Here is a 26,688-nt window from a genome sequence, read left to right on the forward strand (position 1 = left end):
GAATAAGCATGAATGAACTTCGGTCTACATCAACCTCTGAAAATTGCTGTAAAAGTTGTAACAATATATATAAAAAATGACAGACTCTTAAAATATTTGTGTCTAAGCTAATTTAGGGAAGCATAGTTTTTGGATTTGCTATTTCAGGGTGGTCAATTGATCAGTGCAGTGAGAAGCTATATTTATTTATGTGAAATTAGATTTTAAAAATACAGCAAAATTGGGTTGCCTGGGTGGCTTAGTCAGTTGAGCCTCTGACTCTTGATTTTGGCTCAGGTCATGATCCCAGGGTACTGGGACAGAGCCCTGCATTGGGCTCTGTGCTAAGCATGAAGCCTACTTGAGAATCTCTCTTTCTTCCTCTGCGTCTTTCTCCTGCTCACGCACACCCTCTCTAAAATGAAATTTTAGCAAATACAGGAAAATAGAAAGCTAAGGAAAAATGTAGGAAAATATCATTGAACAAAAATACATCTATATAAGTATCTCTGTTATGTAATCTCTTATATGTCTCTTATATATAATGCTTGAATTTTGACTTGAAGCTTAAATCTTCATGAGGAGAAATAGATATAAATTTTTTCACTGAAGAAAAAGGGGGGGAAGGCAATACATTTTTAAAAGTTCAATTTCAGAGGTGCCTGGGTGGCTCAGTCAGTTAAGCATCTGACTCTTGTTTCTGGCTCAGGACATGATCTCATGGTTTCATGAGTCTGAGCCCTGTGTCAGGCTCTGTCTCAGCAGTGCAGAGCCTCTTGGGATTCTCTGTCTCCCTCTCTCTCTCTGCACCCCCCCCCCACCCTATTCCAGCTGTCTCTATCTCTCTCAGGATAAATAAGTAAACTTTAAAAATTTTTTAAAGTTCAATTTCAAAATAAATCATTGACATTTTTTTGAACTCAGTGGCTTTTAGGCTATTCAAAACATCTGCAAATATTACCTCTTGAGAATATTTTCATTGTCCCAAAAAGCAACCCAGTACCAATTAGCAGTCCCTCCCCATATTTCCATACCAAGCCCTAGGATATTTGCCACTAGAAATTTGTAACCTGCTGTTTGTGCCAATAATTTGCCTATTTTTGACATTTCATATACATGGAATCATACAATATGTGGTCTTTTGTGATTGGCTTCTTTTACTTAGAGTGCTTTCAGGTTCATCCATATTGTACCACATGTCAGTAGTATGTGTATATCACATTTTGGTTTTCCATTAATTACTTGGTAGACATTTGGGTTGTGTCCACTTTTTGGCTACTATGAATAATGCTGCTATGAATACTTGTGTACATTTTTTGAAATGTGTACATATTTTTAATTTTCTTTGGTATACCTAAGAGTGAAGTTGACAAGTCATAAGATATCTTTATATTTACCATTTTGAGGGGATGCCAAAGTGTTTTCTAAACTGGCTGCACCATTTTATATTTCCACCAGCCATGAGTGACCGTTCTAATCATTCCACAACTTTACCACCACTTGTTATTGTCTGTCCTTTTGACTACAGTCAACCTAGTGGATGTGAAGTAGTACATTTTTGTGGGTTTTTTAAATGTTTATTTATTTTTGAGAAAAAGAGAGAACATGAGTGTGAGTGGGGGAGGGGCAGGGAGCAAGGGAGACAAAGAATCTGAAGCAGGCTCCAGGTTTTGAACTGTCAGCACAGACCTTGACACAGGCCTCAAATCTATGAACTGTGAGATCATGACCTGAGCCAAAATTGGACACTCAACCAACTGAGCCACCCAGGTGCACCAAATTTTTGTTTTTTTTAATTTACATTTCCCCAATGACTAATGATACTGGCTATCTTTTCACGTGTTTGTTGTCCACTGTGTATCTTCTTTGATGAATTTTCTATTTAAATTCTTCCCTATTTTTAAATTCTTTAATTTTTATTATTGAGTTTAAGCATAAGTTACATATTTGAATGTCAGTCTCTTTTCAGCTATATGATATACAAATATACCATTCCATTCTCTGAGATGTATTTTTTTAATTGTTTTCATCGACATTTTCTCTCTCTTTCATCAGTCCAGCTAAAAGTTTGTCAATTTTGTTGATCTTTTGAAAGAAATTTTAATTTTCTTAATCTTCTTTATATTTTCCTTTCCTTATTTGACTTGTCCACTGTAATCATTACTATTTCCTTCCTCTGTTTGCTTTGTGTTTATCATGATTTTCTTTTTCTAGTTTTGTAGAGAGAAGAGTTAGTTTAGTGATTTGAATACTTTCATCTTTTTTAGTATAGGCTTTCACAGTTATAAATTTCTCTCTAAGCACTGCTATGAGTTTTGTTATTTTATGCATCCTATAAGCTTCTTATTCTCTCTATGCATAGAATATTTTTTATATATCTGTCTGCATATGTCCAGGGAACATTTCCTAATAGAGAATCATGGCTGAGGAAAACAACTGTTATTTAATTATAATGAACTTTATGCTTTATGTGGGTGGGTTAAGTGCAATTTGCAAACTACTCAAATAGATGGTTCTACACTCCAACAAAATCAGAAATGCAAGAAGATGAGGCAGGTTAGGAAGCAAATTGATGAGTTTGGTTATTAAGATGTTCTGTTAAGCAAGTACAACTAGAGCAGGATATATACATCTAAGCTCAGAGGAGATCTGAATAACCGGGATGGCAATTATCAGCGCATGTCAAATTGTGGAAATGGAATATAATACCATGGAAAATGGGTAGACAGAACCTGAAGATATATTTACGGGGTAAGTGGAGAAATGGAACCTGGAAATGAGCAGATGGTGGGGTAAAATATACCTTGAGAGCCTCATTAATTTCTAGCAAAAATAAATAAAATTTAAACATACATATATGCCATAGAAGTGCAAGATTTATAAGAAAAACGAAAATATGAAACAATTCAAATTGGATGTGTACAGAATAAATAAGCAAAATAAAATAAAGGTGTTTGGAAATACATTTAATGGAAAATAAATGGAACTAAATTAAATAAACCAAGGAAATAAATTCTTATTTTCTAAAACTTTTAAGCTAAATAAATCAAATATCACCAGAGGCTTTCTTGACTTTATATTTTAAATTTAGCATAATTCCTATATTGACTATTACTCATCACACACACACACACACACACACACGCACACACACACATGAAATGTAGACTTCTTGCTAGATAAAAGATTTTACTGAGTTTGGATTTTTTCCCATTATTATTTTCCTTTTACTAAGAACGTGGGATTTATTGGTTTTGCTTTTTTTTTCAATTTTAATACAGTAATATAAAATGACATTAGGAGACAACAACCAACAATGTACTATCGTCTATTAGGATACAGTGGGAAAAAAAAGAGGTTAAATATTTGTGGGGTATGTTTTGAAACATTTTTGAAAGAAGTAGGTAAGCAATACTTGCAACTCACTTTCATCTGAGATTTTTTTTTTTTCTGTCCTGCCTTTATGGAATTTTTCTCAGCTTTTTTCTTGACTTAAGCCCACCCTTAAAATTGGTCTGTTACACTAAAATGTGGAAAAATAAACAAGAACAAATAAAATGAGACCTACAAGATGAACCTCAACTAGTAAGATGACTTATTGACCCTTTCTGTTTAATGACATGTAGGTTGAAATTTTTCTTTGTAATACATAGTAAAATTCTTCCTTGAGATAAAAGATACTCAGATTAATCTCATCAAGTTTACACTGACACCACTGTTGATCTCATGAAGTCATGTGACATTAAAATCCTCTTTCTTACTTGAATAAATTGAGAAGTGGTAATCTGGCTTTCTTGAGGTAGTCCCCTTTTGCTGCTGTTCTAAAATTGTTGAGATTACAATGCTATATGCACTTCATAGAAGGGAATTCTAGCAATTATTAAAAAGTATTCACATATAATAATTCTTACAAAATTCTTACAAAATTCTCAACTACACTATTTTGTGCTGTCAAAGCTTATTTACAGAGCAGTCTTGGGCACATAGAAATACATTTAAGGTGTGTTGGTAAAAGTTTAACCACCAGCTCTCAAGGTGGGGGGGGGATAAAAAAAACTAATAGCATTTGCCTATTTTTGTTATATGCACAATTGGCTCTTCTGAGCTAGTACATGCAGGCAGCAGCAAACCACTAAACAAGATTAAGACATTTTTATGAAATTATCTCTTCTTCATTAATAATGGAAGGTGGAATATGATAAAATCCCTTCTCTAATGTCACAGAGAAGAATAAGTTCAAGTCTATGTCACTCTTATCTAAGAATTATGTCATGCACTTCCTGTATATGCTCAACAACAGGGTTTAGCAAATTAGCTCATGGCCATAACTGGCCCTCCACCTCTTTTATATCAGCTCCTAAGGAAAGACTGTGTCATACATTTCAAATTATTGAAAAAAAAATAAAAGTATAATAGCAGGGGCATCTGGGTGGCTCAGTCGGTTAAGCGTTCAACTCTTGATTTCGGCTCAGGTCAGGACCTTGTGGTTGGTTAGTGAGTTGGAGCCCCGTATCTGGCTTTGCACTGATGGCACAGGGCTTGGTTGGGATTCTCTCTCTCCCTCTCTCTCTACCCCTTCTATACTGTCTGTGGTCTCTCTCTCTCAAAATAAATAAATAAACTTAAAAAAGGTTTATTGATGGATAGGATTGGTGGAAAGGTTTATTGATGGATTGAAGGTTTATTGATTGCTAAATACAGGGTATTATAATAATCTTCATCATATGGAGAACTTATACAACTAGATTAAATCTTGAATCCTGAGTATTCATGGAGTAATATTGAATATTTTACTAATAATTTATCTACATATACATCTACATTACATATTATAATGTATAATATAGAATATATATGGATATATGAATATAAGAGCATGTATTTGTTTATGTCACTCAGTGGCTTATATATATACATACATCTATATAAAAATATATAATAGAGACATAATATATATACACATAATATATAAGATTATTAACTATATACATTATGTGTATACATATGTATATATAATTTGACTAATATAACACCTATAGGAGTAGTCTAAAACCCTATAGATCAAAATGATTTCAATTCAAATGCTATTTCAAATTGGTATCTAAATACAGAATTAGATTATTTCATAAAGTTGGCCAACTTTCCTATTTTCTCCTTCCTCTACTCCGGATCTCCAATTCTAGTACAATTCAGAATGATACTTTGATCATGAACTAAAGAGAACAATAACAACAACAAAAATGAACATTTGGGGAAAATGAATTTGAAAGATTTAACAGTATCTTTGGATAAGAGAGGATAAAATAAGTCTGAAATGTGGAAATGAAATAGCTGTTAATTTGTTTGGGAAGAATTGCCCTGCCCACTGGAACTCTCTGGTAATATGAGATTCAGGCAGAGTTTACAGGAAATCTGATTGTTTGGCTATCTGCTGGAGTTCCTAGAGACAGCTCTCCAATTCACAGACAGCAAGTACTCAATAAATATTTGATATATACTCTGTGATATGTTTTCTAATACTTTAGTTCAACTTCTAGAATCATAGGGCAGTGAGTTGTCATTTTATGTGAAATATTTCCTACTCTATATACATTGGATCTCCTGTTACAATAAGCATACTATGTTCTGTTTGTTTTGTTTTGCCAATAAACAGGTGAATGCCTTCCTCCATTCTATCAAATGGACCTGAGACAATGTATTAGTTAGTTAGGACTGCTATAACAAAATTCCCAAACTAGGGTGACTTATAAACAGTTCACAGTTCTGAGGTTAGAAGTCCCAGTGAAGGTGCCAACCTATCCCTCTTCAGGGCTGTAAAATGCTGACTCTCCTCTATGTGCTCACGTGGTAGAAGGTGCAAGGGATCTCTTTGGGGTTTTGTTTATAAGAATACTAATCCCATTCACAAAGGCTCCATCCTCATGACCTAAGCACCTCCCAAAGGCCCCACCTCCTAATATCATCTTCTGTGGGGGTTAAGATTCCTACATAAGAATTTTGAGGGGACACAAATAATCAGATGATAGTTGACAGGGCTGGTCTCTACCTGTCGGTAAGACTTTGAGATGTGAGGGTGAGAAGGGTAGCTAACCATCTCTTGTGCAGGGATTCTGTCCATGGTGGATGACAGTGTTGCTGGCATGTGCCCAATCTGGGGCAGAGCATTCAAGTACTACTCAAATCCAATTTTCACGTGACCCCTAGATCCAGTGCATTTCTCTTTCCAAGGTTTTGTTATCCAACTTTTTTTTCTAACTGAAACATGACTCTTTCTGCCCCATATGTGTCACCAAGTATTTACAATTCTATAGTACATGCAAGAAAAATAGAAATTATAATTTTCCAGGTGAAAATTAGAATGGCATTTATATCTGACATACAGGAATAATGTGTAAAAATCCTTTAAATCCTATTTGTTTTTCCCTTTAGTTTCTTTTAAGCCCCTTTCAGCCTATTTTATTACTTCCCTTTCTCTTTTGCAGAATATCCATTTTCTTCTTTTAACCCTTCCTCTTTATTGACCCTCATTTCTTCAGTATAACCCCTTTTTACCGAAATCTTTTTTTTTTTTTTAATGCAGACTTATTTGGTGCTCTTAGAAAATCAATTTACAACTCTTACTTATCTTCTGCAAAATAGTGTCTCTCCACATTGGATCAACTTCTTTTTTTCATGCATTAGAGGATTACATATAACAGGTTTTTTTCTCTTTATTTTTTCATGTTTTCAAGTATATGAGATATCAGATTATTCTTTCAATAATTTTCTCTTATAACATCAACTAATTAAAGTTGGTTTCCTTCACTTATTATAAGAGGGAACTTTTTAGTCAATATGAAATCTAATAAAAACCTCCATCCATTTTGATTATGTCCTAAAAGCAATGAAAATGAAGTATAAAGATGTGATTTGCCTGTGGTAATAAATATCTTCTACTTTCCTGTAAAGCTTATTTGAGATAGAGAAGTACCTTCAAAGTCTAGTTCTATTAATATGTTTGCTTTTTTTGTTTGTTTTGATAGTTAATTTTGTCAAAGCCCATGTATTATTACAGTATGTTGATAATCTTCCAATGCACCATTATTGCACAATGTTGAGAAAGGCAATTTGGGAGAATATTGGCCCCAGGGATGGGGCAGTGAAAAAGCATAAGTTGTTGCCAAGTCTTAATGGTGCATTACATAAACTAATAAAGAAACTAATAAATACATAACATTAAAAGCAACAATATAAAGTAAATATAGCTATTAAACATTGGGGAAAAAATCACATTTTACTTGGCACATGAACCAAATGGAAATCTGTGAAGATAAATTGCAACTTCCTAATTTATGAACAGCAGAATTATAGAAATGAAAATAATTTTAAGTCATTACAGGACATTTTTATAAGTAGTCTTCATGCATTCAATTAAATCAATCAGGGATTACAATCTTTATCTTGAATTAAAATATACCATCTTGGCAAACAAAAAAAGATTTATTTTGTTGTTTCTTTAATAATGAAGAGAGACAAACTTTGAGTAGATAAAATATTCACATATGACGTTACAGTATTTACTCCTTGACAGCATAGATTAAATATGCTTAGAAAAGGCATTTATACTTAAGTGTTTTTTAGACTACTATCACCTTGGGCAAGAATAATTATAGGATTTTAGGAAAAGCAAAGGCTGGGTTGGAAGTGTATTTCATCCAGATCATTTTTTTCTTCTTATTTATTTTTTTTTAATTTTTTACTTAAATTTGTGTTTGTTTTGGGGAGAGATTGTGTGCAAGCAGGGTATGGGCAGAGAGAGGGGAGTCAGAGGATCGGAAGTGGGTTCCGTGCTGACAGCAGAGAGCTAGATGTGAGGCTCAAAATTACTAGCTGCGAGATCATAACCTGAGTCAAAGTCGGAAGCTCAGCAGCCTGAGCCACCCATGCGCCCCTAGATCATTTTAATTTTAATGACCCTTATTTCGTTCTTGAAAAGTCACACTATACGGTGAGTTGAGAAAACCATCTCTCTTGTTTGGGAGATGTGGATTTGAAAGCTCAAGACTCCTTCCACTTACCTTCAGCCATGTTTGTGTCTGTTTGAGCTCAAATTCCAGGCTTGCGCTGCTCTACCCTCATTTCCCACTCCCTGGCTGATAACCTGATTCAGAGTTTCCTTTTAGTGGCGCTATATACACAGCAGCTTAAAAGCTTATCCTTAAAAGCCTATGTAATCTATAAATTAAGGTTTAATTACTTTAAAATAGACTTTAAAAATTCTGTTTTAAAATGTAATCAACTAATTCTTTTCGCTATATTGTTTTGCATAGTATTTATCTTAAAATCTATTTCATAACCATTTGCATTTTTTCCTGATTATTTTGTTATCATATGCAACAATCAATTCGACCAGTTTTTGTAAATTTGTTTTCAAGTGTTGTCTTGGGGGTTTCAAGTATGTAATTTTAAATTAATCTTTGGTAATCGTGGTATGTAATTTAAATAATTAGTATCGAAGAATCAATGAATTCTGTAATATTTAACTAATGAATCCGTAATGTAAATCCTTAAGTTGGTCAACTGCTTATAGTTGATTTCGGACTACAGAATTGTGGCAATTGAAACACCATCCATATCACTACAAAAATTAAAATGTGTCAAATTAAGTTGTACACTACTTCCTGAGATGACAATCCATAGCTTAGTATGTCAAAAGAAATGCCCCAGGTCCTTGTCATCTTTGCACTGACCTTTGGAAAAATAAGCCACAGTGATGTAAGAACACATTTTATCTAAGTTTATTATTTTAATTACATTATTCACAGTATACCAATGAACTGGTTGAAGCAACACCCTGCACCAAGTTAACAATGCTTAAAATAGGGGAAAAATCAGAATTAAAAGTCTTTATTATTTTCTTAGGGGAATTTTCACTTTTAATTACATATTTTATCCTATCACCATTCCCTCTTTATGCTCAAGAGAAGAAAAGCTAACTTAAATGACAAAGCATTTCTACTTCCTAGCAGCAGGTATGATATTCAGGTGACATGTGCATAAAGCATTCTGCTGCTTTATATGTTTCCATTGTAGCTTTTATGTTATCTTAGTGGCAAAACCTCTAGCTGAAATCTTCTGTAATGACTTTGACCAGCAGATGTCAAACTATTTGGCCTCAGGATCCCCTAATCTTAAAAATTATGGAGAAATTCAAAGAGTTTTTGTGTATGAAAGATATAAATCCAATATATACGTATATGTATACACATACAAATATTTATATAGTAAAAATTAAAAAAAGAAATTTTAAAATATGTATTTATTAATATAATTAGAACAATAAGATCACTGCATCTTAATATACATAAATTTAAATTTGAGTGATTTCTGCACATTTGCTTAATATTTGGCCTAAGTGAAGATAGCTGAATTCTCAGGGCTATATCTCTATACAATTGGTTGCAAATTGTAATTTTGAAATCTCACACATATTTATTTGAGAAGTGAGTATTATAATAGGCTTTTTAGGTAACTGTGGATATTACTTTTTATACTGCACCCAAAATTCAGCAAGTAGTTGATTTTAAACACTTAGATGTAATGTGGAATCTAAAACCATGTGATTAACATTTTCACACCTCTTACATCAAATTATTTTGTCTATCTTGGGGCACCTGGGTGGTTCAGTTGGTTAAGTGTCTGACTTAGGCTCAGATCACGATCTCGCGGTTCATGGGTTCTAGACCCATGATGGGCTCTATGCTGACAGCTCAAACCTGGAGCCTGCTTCGGGTCCTGTGTGTCTCCCTCTCAGTCTGCCCTTCCCCTGCTTGCACTCTGTCCCTGTCTCTGTCTCTGTCTCTCTCTCTCAAAAATAAGTAAACATTAAAAAAATAAGTTATGTTGTCTATCTTGAACTTTGAAAAGGATATTTAACCATGCATATAAATCAAATGCCTGTCGTTTGGAAAATATTGATGCACTAAGTTTTGAAGATCTTCCTAATGTTGACAACATATCATTATAAAATAACAAAAAAAAATCATTCCTTAATACTATCAATAGATTCTTGAGAAAAATCTTTATGTATTGGGAAGCTGTCACTCTCATCCTTGCAGTTATAAGTTTCCAAATTTCTAACTTTCACCTGAAAACTACACTTTTACCATTGATATTAAATATGTCAGTGGTTTGTCTAGAAGTGATAGGTTTTCTTTCTTTCAGTTTTGATAACAGATCTGCCAAATATCGAAACATGAATAAACTAGTTGGTCTGTCAATTATTCTTTCAAGTAAAAGTGGTTTGCCATGAAGAAGTGCTTACTTCAGCTTGCAACCAAAACAATTGCACAGGTGTTTTGCCTCAAGGCAACCATTATAGTTCCTTGCGTAACACAAGTGCTTTATTCATATTCCCACTTTGTTCTGACATACGGATTTGTACTGAAAATTGAGAGCAGTAAACTTTTGTATACTGCTTCACCAAGAATATTGTTAAGTGAAACTTCCTTTCTTTTTGTTTTACAAGTATGTGGCAGAAAATAATATATGCCTACTAGTACCACAGTTTGGTTCTACTGCCTTGCTTTGAGCTAAGTCTCCAGCAATAGTTTATCCACCATTGCTTTTGGCATCAATGCAAATGTCAACACAATGCAAAGGAAAAATAATGCCTTAGTATTTCTATGAATTAGTTTTCATCTTGGATACCGCCCATAGGATCATGCCTCCACTTCCCCACTGCCACTCATCCACACCCAGAGCTATGTGAACAACTCCAAGAATGCTGCCTTAGATCAGTTTCAACTCCTCATAAGGACCTAATACTAGACCTGGAAGACAAACCGTGGGACTACAATGGAGATTATTTATGCTCTTCCTTTAGTTCTCTTTCCTTACTAACACAACCCCTGGTTAAAGATGAACTAATGCTACACCGCACCTTTTGGGTTTCCATGACCAAGGATGGATAATTCTAGTAAAATATACGTTAAGTGGAAGGAATACAGGAGACTTCTGACTTGGATCCTTAAAGGAATAGAAATACATGTCACCTGCCTTCTCTTCTTCCCCCTGGCTAAAATGAAAATGCAATGGCTTGGAACTAAAAATCATAACATGAAGAAAACTGTTAAGGATATTAAAACCCAATCCTTTTGAATCTACCAAGTCCTGGATTGTTTATGTTTGTACTGTTTTAGAGAGAGAAATAAAATTGCACTTTTTTTTCAGCCAATATTATCTGGCTTATGCTACTGCAGCCAAACTTGCTGTCCTAATAATAAAAGGACCTTATTGAATAGCCTCCAAGTCCTTTAATATTGTAGAATCTGTGATTTAATTAAACATGGCCTTTATATGATTAATACAAGGGACTTTTGCTGAGAACAATTTTATATGAAACTGTAGGGAAAAGTCAGGATATTAATTTCTTTACATTTCTATGTTACAAAAGACTTTTTTAAAAATTATTTTTGTATGTGTGTTTCAGCCACTCTGTGATGACTCACAGGCACATGCTAAGTAATAATGAAGCAGTATATTTAAAGAGTTTAATATTTAGATATCTTCAATGTGTGATGGGGAAATATAAAAGACACAATTAACAATTATAAGTACTCAGCACATGGGAAGTGCTTAAATAATTTTTAACTTTCCAAAACAGAAACACAATTTCTTATGTGTAACTGTTTCTAATATATTAACAAGTGAGTTTCATAGTTAAAATTTGTCATGAAGATAATAATATAAACTATAAGAAACACATAAGCTATAAGAAACATATTGTTACTTGTATAGAGTGACAGACAGTAAATTGGATTCTGATTCAGGAAATCCAGGGATGTAAGATTTCAAGGAAGGAAGAAAATAGAATGCTCCCCACTTTCTTGGCGCAGGGCCACTTCTACACGAATTTCACAGCAGACAAATTTTTAGTTTCTCTCATGCCACTTCCTTTTACTTAATTCTTGGTGTAGTTTATAATTCATCTCTCATGGCTCTAAAATGTCCTTATCTTGGGGTGCCTGGGTGGCTCAGTCGGTTAAGCGGCCGACTTTGGCTCAGGTCATGATCTCATGGTCCGTGAGTTCGAGCCCCGCATCGGGCTCTGTGCTGACAGCTCAGAGCCTGGAGCCTGTTTCAGATTCTGTGTCTCCCTTTCTCTGACCCTCCCCGTTCATGCTCTGTCTCTCTCTGTCTCAAAAATAAATAAACGTTATAAAAAAATTTTTTTAAAAAGTAAAATAAAATGTCCTTATCTTTTCACTATAACATTCCTACTTTGACCTTGAGCTCAAAAATCATTTTGTGATCCTTTGGGGCTCGTGGGTGGCTCAGTCGGTTAAGCGTCCAACTTCAGCTCAGGTCATGATCTCATGGTTCATGAGTTGGAGCCCCACATCTTGCTCTGTGCTGACAGCTCGGAGCCTGGAGCCTGCTTCAGATTCTGTGTCTCCCTCTCTCTTTCTGTCCCTTCCCCAGCTCGTGTTCTGTCTCTGTCTCTCAAAAACTAAATAAACATTAACAAAAATTTTAGAAATCATTTTGTGATCTTTTAATTCGTTAGATTTAGATCAAAGTTAGCTGAAAATAATTATTTTAAAACTAAGTTATATTTAGGTATAAAAATTATTTGTGCTTTTCAAATTTTATTTGCTAGCCATAGCAGGACCCAATCTTATCTATTATAGGTAGAGTTAAAAAATATTAAAATGGAATCTGTGAGATTATAGTGCTGTGCTTGCTCCTTTTTGTCTCTCTCATGTATAAAAGATGATGTGAAGCAATCAAAGATCTTGTCACCTTGACATTTTATTGACAGTATGCTCTCTACCAGCCACAACCTTTAGAATGAGGTCCAAATTCAAGCCAAAGAAGCAGTGTTTTTATATAGCTGCTTTTGAAAACATTAATAAAATCAAGGGACTTTGCTCCTCTTGGAAATTCTGTGCACTTAAGTGTATGTGTCCATGAGTATATGTGTGAGAATAGTGCAAAATGACAGACCATCAGCTCATTACACGTTTTAAGTAAAAGTCTTATAGTGGCGTATTATTCTGTCTTTAAATCAGTCTATTCTCTCAAGTGAGGAAAATGAAGCCAAGAAACAAAGGACAAGGCTTGAGTATAACATATATTCCAAATGAAAAAGATTTCTTTTTCTCTTTTTTTTTTATATTGTTCATTATGAAAATGTCAATTCAGTACCTCCTACTCTATTTTCTTGGCATTACGACACTCTGCTAAGAAAGAAAGAATGTCATTCCTAAGGGATCCTGAATGGTTCAGTCAGTTAATTGTCTGTCTGACTCTTGTTTCGGCTCAGGTCATGATCTCATGGTAGTGAGTTCGAGTCCCCCCTCGTGGGACTCTTTGCTGGGCCTGGAGCCTACTTAAGATTCTCTCCCTCCCTCTCTTTCTTCCCTGGCCATGCTTGGCACACAAGCATGCACATGCGCTCTCTCTCAAAATGAATAAATCTTAAAAAAAAAAAAATAGAATGTCATTCCCAACACATTCCCCCCCCCCAGTAACTCACTGGAGTTCCTGACTAAAATATCAGGTTTTTGAACAGTAACAGTGTAGACAGCTATATTGAAAGAGAACTCTTCTAACACTTTTGCTAACTTGCTTGAAAGAAAAAGAGTCTTCTCAGGAAAATCTTGGAAATAAAGTCATAAGGTCTATAATATCCAAGATTAAGAAACCCCTTTAACAGCACTATTTCGAGTAGTGCTACTTTGTTAAACAATCAGAATCAGTTCCTTACTTGACACCAACCGTTAAGTTTATGCAGCAGAGAGTGGTTAAACAGCTATGCTATCAGTCATCATTTTCTCTTCACTAAAGAATTGATGATGATTCTTCTTATGTTTCACTAAATAACTTGCATCTTGTGAGATGTCAATGCTTGTTTCTTGAAATAAATACATAGACACACACTTTAAAAGAAGCTATGACTAAGCAAATTTAGAGACTATAGTTACTAGAAACCCTACTTGGAAATCTACAGTGTATATACGCATGCCAAACTCTAAAACGTCCTACAATTAAAATACATTTGTTCAAACACGGACTTTTCAGAACAGCTTTTTTTCCTAAAACTGTTAACATCTTAAAGTATACAGTTGGAAAACACTGTACTATCATTTTTAATCCAAATATTACAGATTCTAGAATTGCCATCAGTTGTGATCCAGTCACCTCAATCACCATAAAATATTTGATTAATTACCTTGAGCTTAAAATGATTTTAGGTCTTTATTTTCTCAACTTCTCAGATGTTTTCTGAGTACTACGTACCAGTTCTTGGCAATAGTCATTTTTAATACTTTCTCAGAAAGATTTAGAGATTATACTACATCAGTCTATATACGTATAACTTGAAATCGTCCTACAAATTAAATGCTAATTCATTTACCAAAACACTGTTTTAAAAGAAAGAGTTCTGAGATTTTTATCCCAATATTTTGCATGAGGCAGAGATTTGCATTAAATGCACCCTTTGCTGTGATGATTAATTATTACGTGGAGTCACATCTCAGAGAGAAAAATGTTATGGAGTACAGGAGAATAAACATATTGTTTGTTGATATCGTATTAACCATCAGTGGTTTGTATATGGATCACAAAGTACGAATCAATACAGATCCCAGGATGCTAATATTTTTCTAAATCTTACAATGTTATTGACAATCAAATTCTTGGAACGGATGCACATTCAATTTTTGAGTATGTTTAAATCAGGGCTGAGAATCAGTCTCATTTCTATTTGGATCACTTCTAAGCATTTACTTGTATTATGGAAGAAATGATACAGGTTTACTTGCCAAAATAAATAGGAAGCTGAACTTCATCCACTTTTGGGATGGTGTGGTGATTTTATTATCTCAAAGCAGAAATCTGTCTTATAAATCAGAATTATTATGTTATCCATGAATCTTTCTCCCTGAATATTCTTCCTGTAAAATGTCGAAACGAGAGGTAAACACTGTGATGTAGGTGTGATCTGACAAACTTAAAGTAAAATAGAATTTCAAATTTTTTTTCCCACAAAGAGTATTATAGTATATACATAAAAGGAGAATAACTCAAAGTGTTTTTTTTCATATTATATGAAAGTCTTTTCTTATGTCAGTTTTCATACAAGTGATATTGGAAACTTTAATGCGTGTGGATGTTGACAATAAATTATATTTAAAAAAATAATGTGTGTGAATGGAATTGGTTATGTTAAAACTGTCACTAGTAAATACATGAGAAGACAGTATTTGTCCTACACTACTATTTTAAATTACAGAACTAATAAAAAATAATTCGATGTTGAACTAAAGACTAAAAATTAAGTATATCTTAAAACACTGCCTTTTTACAATCAAACAGGAGGGAAAATCTCATTTGGATTGTTTTAATAATAAATTTAATCTAATTCTTAATTTGGTAGTGCCATGTAGGGGCAGTGTGCAATCTTTAATCTTCATGTATGTTTTATAATCTTCATGTTAAGGGCAAAAAAATAGGAAAATAGCCTTCTTCATATCCTCTCATTATTGTTATTTTACTACATATATTCCTTGCATGCATATGTATGTATGTGTATACACACACATGCACACACAGGCATGAACATATATACCAAGCTATTAAAATAGTGTATGACTAAAACCCAGAGCGGTTTTCCTTGAGTATTATTAAAGTAAGATACTATTTTCTAAAGGCAAATGGAGTTATGAATCAATAAAACTAAATATTACCAAAATATATACCAACTTAAATCCCTAACACTGAAAAAAAAAAAAAAGAACAACGTTTGAAGCACTTCATTTGAGACAGCCACTACAAGTTATAAAGCGAGTGAATAAATTTCAAAAATCAATGCCAATTGCAATCAAAATCCCCTATCTCACAATCCAGATGCACTTCACACAGCAACAAATAGAAGAGCACAAAAGAACATTGATGTGACAAAAGAAACAGGAGAAAATGAAGGTCAGTTTGTTGTGGGTGTTCTTTGTTCTATTAAACCCAGCAGGAAGACTTCGTGTAAGGTTTCTCAAGGGAAAGAAAAAAGATTAAGTCTGAGGTAGTAACTTTTATTGAGCTGGAGCAAAATTACTTCATACAAGTACGAAACTTAGCTAGAAACAAATCTAAACATAGAGTAGTAAGAATATAATGAAACCCCGCCAATTTATGGGATATATATACTCATATGTAGACTTATATCATCCCTATCATTACCACACACACATACACACACACACACACAATGCTCACATCCTCATCTATATATTAAAAACAAAAGGAGAGGGGCACCTGGGTGGCTCAGTCAATTAAGCATCTGCCTTTTGATTTAGACTCAGGTCATGATCTCACAGTAGTGAGCTCAAACCCTGGTCAGGCTCTGCACTGAACATGGAGTCCCTGTAGGATTCTCTCCCTCTCTCTTTGCCAATATCCCACTCTCACATGTGCTCTCTCTGTAAAAGAAAAATAAAAAGGAAATTACATGATTATGATCTTAAGACCTGATTTTTGTTTTATAACCTAATCTAAATTACCATAGAAAATTAAGCTATATCACAACCTGAAGTTATAGAATTTTTCAATTCATATGGAAGAATGTGGAGAGATTTTTTGAGAGATGTACTGCAGGAAACAAACAGAAATGAAGGCAAAGCTGATCAATTTGCAAATTACCATGTCCAAGTGAAATAGCCTAAGTAGCAAATAGAGGAGACAATCAGGTAGAAGCCACGAATACTCTTTAATACAGAGCCAGGGACACGTTATGGCAAAGGGTGATAATTCTGAGGTTGAATTGCTAACAAGAGCCATTATAATTAGGTAACAGGTATTAAGCACAAACTATTGTCAAACTCTTCGAAGTCATTACCATTGTTGCTCATTTAATACAATGTTACATGGGAAGCCTGGGTGGTTCAGTCTGTTAAGCATCCAACTTTGACTCAGGTCATGATGTCGATGTCGTGGTTTGTGAGTTCCAGTGTCATGTCAGGCTCTGGGCTGACAGCTCAGAGCCTGAAGCCTGCTTTAGATTCTGTGGGTCTATCTCTCTCTGCCCCTCCCCCACTCGTTCTCTCTCTCTCTCTCTCTCTCTCTCTCTCTCTCTTTCTCTCTCATAAGTCATTTAGACTTATGAGGTCATTTTTTATCATAATCTAATGAGGTTAAATATTTTAAGTGAAACTTTTGAAGCACAATATTTTAAGTGACATTATTACCTGACTGGGAATTTACCCTTACTAATCCTTGGATCAAAGAAATCCAAAGTCTAACTCTAGAAAAAGCAATAAAAGAAAGAATTCATAACAATACCTATTAGATCATAAAAAAGTTTTGGGCTCCAAGTAAAATTTATAGTTTTAAATGCCTTAAATATTAAAGAAGAAAAAATTAAAAATTAATGTTACTTAGACCTGTAATCATTTATTTTTTCACTCAACAAATAAATATTTAATGACATTATAGGTAAAGGGGGTGCATCAGCCTCCAAAATAAAAAGAATTTTTATATATTTATGTATATATGAATAGTTTTATATATATATATCCTGGAAATATGGAGTTACTGTTTTAGTGAAGTGAGAAAGAAAATAAACAGGTAAATTTTATTGTTTTAGAAGTTGATGGGTGCTCTGGAGAAAAATTAACCAGAAAGATAGAAAGTTTTAAGGATACTGTCTGTGTGTTTTCTTAATATTTCTTTCTAATAGTTCTTTATTAGTATATAGTTCATTGTTAGAATGAATAATAGTTCATAACTAGAATATAACAGATTTTTATATTTTTGTTTTGTATTCTGAAACTGTACTGAATATTTATTAGTTCTAACTATATTTTGGTGAAATCTCTATATTTTTTAAATATGTAATATCATGTCATTTGAAAACAGAGACAATATTACTTCTTCCTTTCCAATTTGGATGTTTTTTATTCATTTTTATTACCTAATTGCTCTGGTTAAGACTTCCAGTACTATGTTGAACAAAAGGGATGAGAGTGGAGATTTTTACTCTGTTCTTGATCTTAGAAGAAAAGCTTTTACCTTTTCACCATTGAGTGTGATGCTAGCTGTGGGCTTGTCATATGGGTCCTTATTATGTTGAAGTATGCTCCTTCTATACCAATCTGTTGAGAAATATTATCATGAAAGGATGTTGAATATTTTCAAATGTTTTTTTTTTCTTTTTAAGTTTATTCATTTTTGAGACCTAGAGAAAGAGCATGAGTGGGGGAGGAGAAGAGAGAGGAGGAGAGAGAGTCCCAAGCAGGCTCTGCTGTGCAGAGCCCAATGTAGGGCTCGAACTCAGGAATCGTGAGATCAGGACCTGAGCCAAAATCAAGAGTCAGTCACTTAACTGACTGAACCACCCAGGCATTCCTCAAATGCTTCTTTTGAATCTACTAGCATGATCACATGAAGTTGAGCCTTTGTTTTGTTAATGCAGTGGATTACATTGATTGATTGGTGTAGTTGAACCATCTTTGCATTATCCAAATATATCCTCCCGAAGGTGAGGATTGCAGTTAGCAAGCACCTAATGCACACAAATTAGAAGCCAGGCCCTGAGGCAGCAGCTGTAAAATACTCCTATTTCTTCCAGGGAAATCCTGAGAGGTAGGTATTTTTGGCCTGCTCTCTCTGCACTGAGCCCTGGGGCAGAAGTGAAGTGAGTGCTTGCACCTCCATTAACAACTTTACTGTTTTCTACAGTCCTGTGGAATTGTGACACATACATTGTTGCCTTTCAGAGCTAGGTAGTTTGGGGGCCCATCTCCTGGGCGGCAGCTGAAAGACTTTACATTTGAGTAAGCCACTGGTGAACCAGTTTCTCTTTTTTTCAGATTTTGGGAAGCATCTCATTGTTTTCATCCGGTTCTGTCGGTCCTCCCCTCTGTTTTATTATCTGTTGTGGCTTAATTAAATTGAAGTGAGTGGACGTATGGTCTGGAGCAACATCAATCCCAGGGTGTGAGAGATAGTCTGATGTGGGGCTGAGAATCTCACTGTGCTCCAAGAGCCCAAAATCTTTATAAATATAACCAACTAACCCATGGGCTCCTAGCCTTTTACTTCCTCCATTTCATGCTGATGCATAATTCCATGAAATCTTCACAAATTTGAAAATGTTTTCAATTTTTTATTGAAAACCTCTTGCAAATTGCCTTTGTTTTAAACTAGGAAATGTGTATGTAGCCTCTATTCCTCTATAATTTTTTCTCAGAAAAACCTAGATTTCTCAAGCCAAAATTCTAAACTACCAAAAAGAAGAATAAAATTATTTCCAGACTTTAAGGAAACTTTTTTGGTAACAGTTACTCAGGCATATTTCCAGTCTTTCCTTTTTCTCGGGTCTCAACTTCATTCATTCTTTTTTTTTCTTTTTTATTTACCTATTAAAGTTTATCCCTTAAACAAAAAGTGAACATTTTCATAGATTAATTGCCTGAAGAGTACTTCAATTCCATATTTAAAAGTTTTCCATTTGGAAATTACATTTTCCTAAGTATAAAAATATTTTCAAGAGATTTTCCTTTCAAAAACTATTAAACTGTTAAAAACTATTAGGACAAAAACAAAACCCACTAAAATTAGCGTGGAAACAAAAATCAACAGATACATGTTAAAATAGAATTCCTAAGCAGAATAATAGTATGGATTTCATCATTTCTTTCTGAAAGCCAAGTACATAAAACTTAAAATATTTCTTACTTCTGTTCTTAGCTTTAGTTATATCTAAATTCTCACTTCTCTGGTTTCTGACTGGAGTGCTACTGCATTTTTCTATTCTTATAACTAATCATGTTAAGTATTGTTTCAGATGATTATTGACTATTCATATGTCATGTTCTGTGAGATATCTGTTGAAGTATTTTGTCCATTTTTCATTAAATGTATCTTTTTTATTGAATTGTAGTAGTTCTTTGTATATTCTGATACAAATATTTTCTCCTATAGATATTTACAAATATAGTCAGCCCACCTGTGTCTGGCCACTTTATTTTCTTAGTGGTATCCTTCACAGAACAGATTTAAATTTTTTTTTGAAATCTTATTTATCAATTATTTACTTCTGTAGTTAACACTTTTGAGTCATAAGCAATCTTTGCCAATCAAAAGGCTGAGAAGGTTTTTTCCAACGTTTTCTTCTGAGAAGAGAGGGTTTTTTAAAAATATTTTATATTATTTTCCTTTTTCATATTCATTTCTTGCATTTTTATTATATACATAGTTTTCATAACTGATCTTATATCCGATCCTCCCATTAACTCTTTGAGATATACAACAGGTCTTGATTATTCTGTTTTACAGGTAAGGAAAATGAAGATCAAAATATTAAATGATATTCAAAAGAGTATACTGTAAGTGAATGGTGGTGATAAGTCTCAAATAGCCCTAGTCTAGTGTAATTTTCTCTACATGGCCAACAAACATCTCCAAGTACCAGAGTCTCAGTCAAGAGAGCTTGGATTGAAATCCCAGACATAAAGTCCTCTTCATTCCTGGAAAATAGCCAAGGGTGTTAGCAATTTAGTGTAGACAAAGAAATGGGATTTTTTAATGTAAAAAATCATCAAATCTATAAAAACTTGTTAATATCTTAATGGTAAAATTTTCACAAGAGACACAAACCAACTGGCATTTGGTATTTTTTTTATTAGTAAAATAAACTGGGTACAGTATGAAGAGTTGGAGCATTTAAATTAAAAGACCAATGAAAAGCAGGCCTCATTTAAAGAGACAGGGAATAAAAACGCTAACGCGAAGGGATCCTTTCAAGAATATTCATAAGAGAGCCAGTGTACCATTCTGCACCTGTTGTTAAGAGGAGGTACCACTGCTCAAGTTCCAAACTGAATTGGCTTCAAAGATTTTGAAAAATAGCCCCTCTGTTTGTAAGTTTTTCTCTCTTGTGAATAGAGACGTTTCTTTGCGAGAGAGGAGTGGCAGACTGTAGGGGCATTCTCTGCACGAGGCACCTGTGAAATTTGGCAAACTCAAGTGTCTTAAATGCTGGTATGAATAGCTTTACAGTATGTGGGTAAAGAGGCAACCAGTACGTTCTGCTGCACGAATCCATGGAATGCTAATTTTGTTATCCCCGAATTGAGTGACTAACGCAATGTTTTAAGTGTTATTTTGAAATACGGTTCACTTCATCTCACCAAGTCTGAAAACACATCGTTCAGCTTTAATTTCAGCATGTTTTTTGTAAAGTTTGTTTTGATGTTGAGAAAATGTCAAAACTAAGTTATGTCTGGCCCTAAAATTTCTGGTTTTAGTAAATAAAATTAACTCCTTGGTTAATCTGCAGTTAACTTCTATGTCTGCAGTAGGATCAATAGTTAATAATAGTTAACAATATGCACAAATGTAGTCCTGTATCTGGAACATTTTTATATAATACGATTAAGCAAATAGGTAAGTTACTTTTTCATGGCCGATGACCCCAATGCCAATAATAAGCATATAATATTGATGATAGTATCACATACAAAAGTAGATTTTGTATATTTTAATGTATATAAGAATCTTTATTTTAGATTAATACAAATAAATTTTAAACAAATCAATATGGCTTTGAATATCAGTGTAAATGTTTATATAGGGTAACATAAATAAAAACAGCTTTTAAAAGAAATAAAGTTTTATAAGTAGAGAAATACTTGTGGCCACATGGAATAAAATTAAAAATACTCAAGTTAGCCCAACTTGAACGTTCTTTTCCTGTGTCTTTACCTTATTTCCTCCCCCATTTGCTTGGTGAATTTCTACACGTTTGTCAAGACATTGTTGAAATGTTACCTTCTTTCTGAAAACTTCTCTTAACCGCCTTTCTCTCCAACAAGTTAAGAATTGCCTTTCTGTGCTCTATCTTCCTCAATTAGGACTTATGCCATTTTTATTATATTTATTTGCTATGTGTTTGCTATGTGAACCCCTCAGAGACAAGAATTATGTTTTACTGATTATGCAGCCCTTTTGTTTCCCATAATGAACATTAAATACACATTTATAATAGGTATAATATTGAGTATAAAAAAGAGATAGATAACATTACACATTGACTGGAGAAAACCTTAATTGTGTGGATTTATGTCATGCGCTGTATTCTTGCAGCCTGGCTCTGCTGATTCCAGCTACCACTCAGCAGTCAATTAGCATTGTCTCTCATTACCTATAGTGACTTGAAATGTTTACTATCTTTCTCAAGTTACTCTACTCATCTTTCCTGCTAATACTGTTTACCATCAGATTTGATGGGATTTGCTTCAGATTTAAAATGGAAATAAGAGGGACGCCTGGTGGGCTTAGTTGGTTAAGCATCTGACTTCAGCCCAGGTCATGATCTCAGGGCGTGTGAGTTTGAGCCCTGCTTCAGCCTCTATGTTGACAGTGTGGAGCCTGCTTGGGATTCTCTCTCTCTCTCTCTCTCTCTCTCTCTCTCTCTCTCATTCTCTCCCTCTGCCCCTCCCCTACTCATGCTCTAAATAAAAATAAATAAATAAATAAATAAATAAACAAACAAAATTTAAAAAAAGTAAATATAAATAAGACATAGCTTGCTTTTGAGAGTCACATCCACAGATGTGAAAAAAAAGATGTCATTTTTTTTCTTATGATGCAATATTTTGACTTTTAGCCATCTATTGTATCAAATGCAAAAATTTAATCTAAGCATCTTTGGGCTACTCTTTCTAAATCTAACAGTTAACTCTTGTCTGTATTTTCACTGTATTAAGTTCTAAAATCTTCTCTTTAGGATTCTTCCTCTCTTTGGGTTGATTCTCAACCTAACATGGATTTTCTATACCCCAGTCAGAATGGCCTTGTTGTGGAACTCCAGACGTGTTTGCCTGTCTCTGTTTGTTCCCTTTGAAATGTACGTGGTTCATACATGGGCTCTGGTTGACAAATCTGTACAACCCCCTGTATCGTCCTCCTTTTTACATTAAAGTCATTCAGATGTTTTTGTCCCTCCTTAGACCATCTGGACCCAAAGGAGGAATTGGATGTTCTGCAGTCCTGTGGAGGCACATTTTTGTCTACACACTGCTACAGTCCTACAAAGTGTGTAAGTGGGCAGCTGGCTCCCTTTGTACTGATCCCAAGCTTCACAGGTGTGCCAGCACAGTCCTCTAGGAATACCACCTACACTCAGGCTCAACACAGGGTCCAAAGCATGAACACTGGCCAGCATTCCACTTTCTGGGTTTTTCTCCGATTCTCTTCTCTGGGATGGGCTATCAAATCATTTTCTGGCTTAATCCCCGCATCCCAACATTTCTTGTTTCACTTCCAAACTGTGATTTCAATAATTTAATACTTTGGTTCTTAATTTATGCAGTAACTTCTTTTTTGCCTCATTACTCATTACTATGTTTAACTGACTACACTGAGAGAAGGGATCCTAGAATACTAATAAAGAAATTAGTTTGGGTTTGAATAAGCTCTACCATTCAATAACTGTCAAGTATTTTCTTCATTTCTATAAACCTAAGTTGCACCATTTATCAGACAAGGACAGGAAAGATGTGAAGGTTGAAAGAAACTGCATATATAAAGTATGTAGCACATAATAGTACCTGGTACATTTATTAATAAATGGGATACACATTCACTTCCTTTATTTCCTCTCTTTTTGAGCAGTTTCCATTTCCTTACCTATCATCCAGTCTTCCACAGATTATAAAATGGTTTTCCCTCCATCTTTCCATTTTATTCCTCCAGCTTAAAATAATGACCCCAGCTAAGAACCAGCAATAGATTGTCTTTCCTTTCCAACCTGGAAATATTTATTTTAAAACCCGGTAGCTTCTGTTCTTTCTTGAAACCCTCTCTTCTCAATGTATATGATCTTATATCCCCCGATACTCTTCCTGCTTTTTTTTTTATTATTCTCAAGTTAGTTAACATACAGTGTAGTCTTGGCTGTAGGATTAGAACACAGTGATTCATCTCTTATGTATGAAACCCAGTGTTCATCCCCAGAAGTCCCCACCTTAATGCCTGTCATACATTCAACCAACCCTCCCCACCTTTTTCTCCTCCCCACCCCCATCAACCCTCAGTTTGTTCTCTGTATTTAAGGTCTCTTATGGTTCGTCTTCCTCTTTGTTTTGTCTTATTTTTCCTTCCCTTCCCCTATGTTCATCTGTTACATTTTTCAAATTCCACGTATGAGTGAAATCATATGTATCTGTCTTTATCTGACTGATTTATTTCAATTACCATAAGACCCTCCAGTTCCATTCATGTTGTTGCAAATGGCAAGAGTTCATTATCTTTCATCGCCAAGTAATGTTCCATTATATGTATATAAACCACATCTTCTTAATCCATTTATCAGTTGATGGACACTTGGGCTCTTTCCCTAATTTGACTATTATTTATAGTGCTGATATAAACATTGGGGTGCATGTGCCCCTTCAAATCAACATTTTTGTATCCTTTGGATAAATTCCTAATAGTGCTATTGCTGGGTTGTAGGATAGTTATATTTCAATTTTTGAGGAACCTACACACTGTTTTCCAGAGTGGCTGCACCAATTTGCATTCCCACCAACAGTGCAATAAGGTTCCCTTTCTCCACATCCTCGCCAACATCTGTTGTTTCCTAAGTTGTTAATTTTAGCCATTCTGACCAGTGTGAGGTGGTATCTCATTGTGGTTTTGATATGTACTTCCTCAGTCTACACATTGGAGGTTTTCCTTTTCCCTTGGTTCTGAGTCTAGAGTACAGTTAATAGAATATCTACATATCCAATCATGATATCTCCCTACTTCCAGTCTCAGATCACTGTTATTTGTCCTTTGCATAGTAGAGTCATTTTTCTTTCAAAAATCAAACTCTGATTATGTGGCATTATATTTACTTCCTTCCTATCTACAATTCCTCATTGTTTGTTATGAAAAATTCATATTGATATGAGCATTTACTATCTCCTCTTGCCTTTTGTCCCAAACCCCTTCAGTAGTGTCTGAAGGACACAGTGTTTTCATTCAGAAAAAGTCATATTCAAGTCATGGACCTGTCATTATTCACCTGCCCTACAAATTAGTTGATTTCCCTATAAATTAGAGAAAAATAATGCCTCCTCCTCTAGATATTGTGAGGATTTATAAAAGCTCAGTTTTATTGAGTATTTACCATATGCTAAACATTTAAAAGGCATTTTTATAAATATGCATTCAATTTTTTGGAGTTAATTCAATTAAATAGTTTTTTTAATTTAAACTGACTAATTAATGCCTAATATATAGAAAGTGCTCAATAATTAATGACCATGATTATTTTATACACACCTCTTTCATTGTTCTTCTAGTCATAAATTGGCTTCTTACTACTGCTTTCGACAAGTCTCTTCTTAATTTTTTTTTTAAGATTTTAGCTTTAAATAATCTCTATACCCAACGTGAGGATCGACCTCACACTCTGAGATTGTCATGCACTAAACCAACTGAGCCAAACAGGTGTTCCTAAATTTCTTTATCAGTAAATACTGAGATAAGAATAATGATTCTCCTCAATTTATAGGACTTATGAAAATAATATGAAATATATATAAGTTTGGGGTGCCTAGGTGGCTCAGTCCATTGAGTGCTTGACTCTTGATTTCATCGCAAGTTATGATTCTAGGATTGTGGGAACAAGCCCACGTGGGGCTCTGCACTGAGCATGAAGCCGGCTTAAGATTCTCTCCCCATCACTATCTGCCTCCCTCCCCCATTTGCATGCTCTCTCTTTCTCAAAAAACAAAAAGAAAAATATATATGTATATAAAGAAAATGAATTAGATTATGGAATAGAGAAAAATGAGTGAATATGTGGACACTGTAATCTCATGGTAATTAAAATTTTCAATGATGACAAAAATATTGAAGCATTATTTTATGGAGTTAAATGTTTTAATGATAAAGTTATTCAAAGAATGAAGGCACAGAGAAATGTTACAAGCGTGTTCCATAATGTGTTAGGTAAAGGCTGCAACCAGTGCATTCCAATGGGAATAGAAAAAACAGAACTCATTGAGAGGGACTGAGATGACAAGTTGTAGTGGCTGAATATAGATCCAAAAGATGGTGATTTTATTAAGCAATGCTTGTTGGACCTTTGATGATGTTGCTAATTAAGTCAACATTTTCAAAACTCTCTTTAAGTCAGATAGATTGTGTAGCATTCTTTTAATTCAAACAAAGCTAAAGAAAAATGGAAAAAAATGATAGAAATATAATGTTCTTGAGATCTTGGATAATAATACTATTTTAATGTGATTGTACTATGCTAGAATCTCTGTCTAAATAAAAGAGTATTTGTTTTATTGTTAAAAAGACAAGAACCTAGTGCATGTGCCTCTTCCTGTAAGTGAACCAATAGAAGATATTCTCTATACACATGCACACCCACAGTTACACGTGTGTCTTAACTGTCTTGTTTCTAGACTTAATTTTTAGAACATTTTATGGTAACTTTGTTCTGCAAGAGATACCTCCTATAGTAATATTATAGTAATAGAGTATTCAATATACTATATAGTATACTATAATATAGAGTATGTAGTATACTATTTAGTACATTATAATTAGTATATTAATTTTTTTAAGTTTATTTATTTATCTAGAGAGACAGAGAGACAGAGAGAGAGAGAGTGATCATGGGAGGTGCAAAGAGAGAGGGAGAGAGAGAGAATCCCAAGCAGGCTC

At 34.2% G+C, this 26,688-nt stretch overlaps 1 protein-coding gene across 1 annotated transcript in view; it reads left to right on the forward strand.

The window, feature by feature from the left end:
• The window catches only part of BRINP3 (BMP/retinoic acid inducible neural specific 3), a 406,055-nt gene that overhangs the window by 334,090 nt on the left and 45,277 nt on the right, over positions 1–26,688 (forward strand). The gene's annotated exons all lie outside the window — the stretch shown is intronic.

This window comes from Panthera tigris, chromosome F3, assembly GCF_018350195.1.
Source record: "Panthera tigris isolate Pti1 chromosome F3, P.tigris_Pti1_mat1.1, whole genome shotgun sequence".
Taxonomy (NCBI): domain Eukaryota; kingdom Metazoa; phylum Chordata; class Mammalia; order Carnivora; family Felidae; genus Panthera; species Panthera tigris.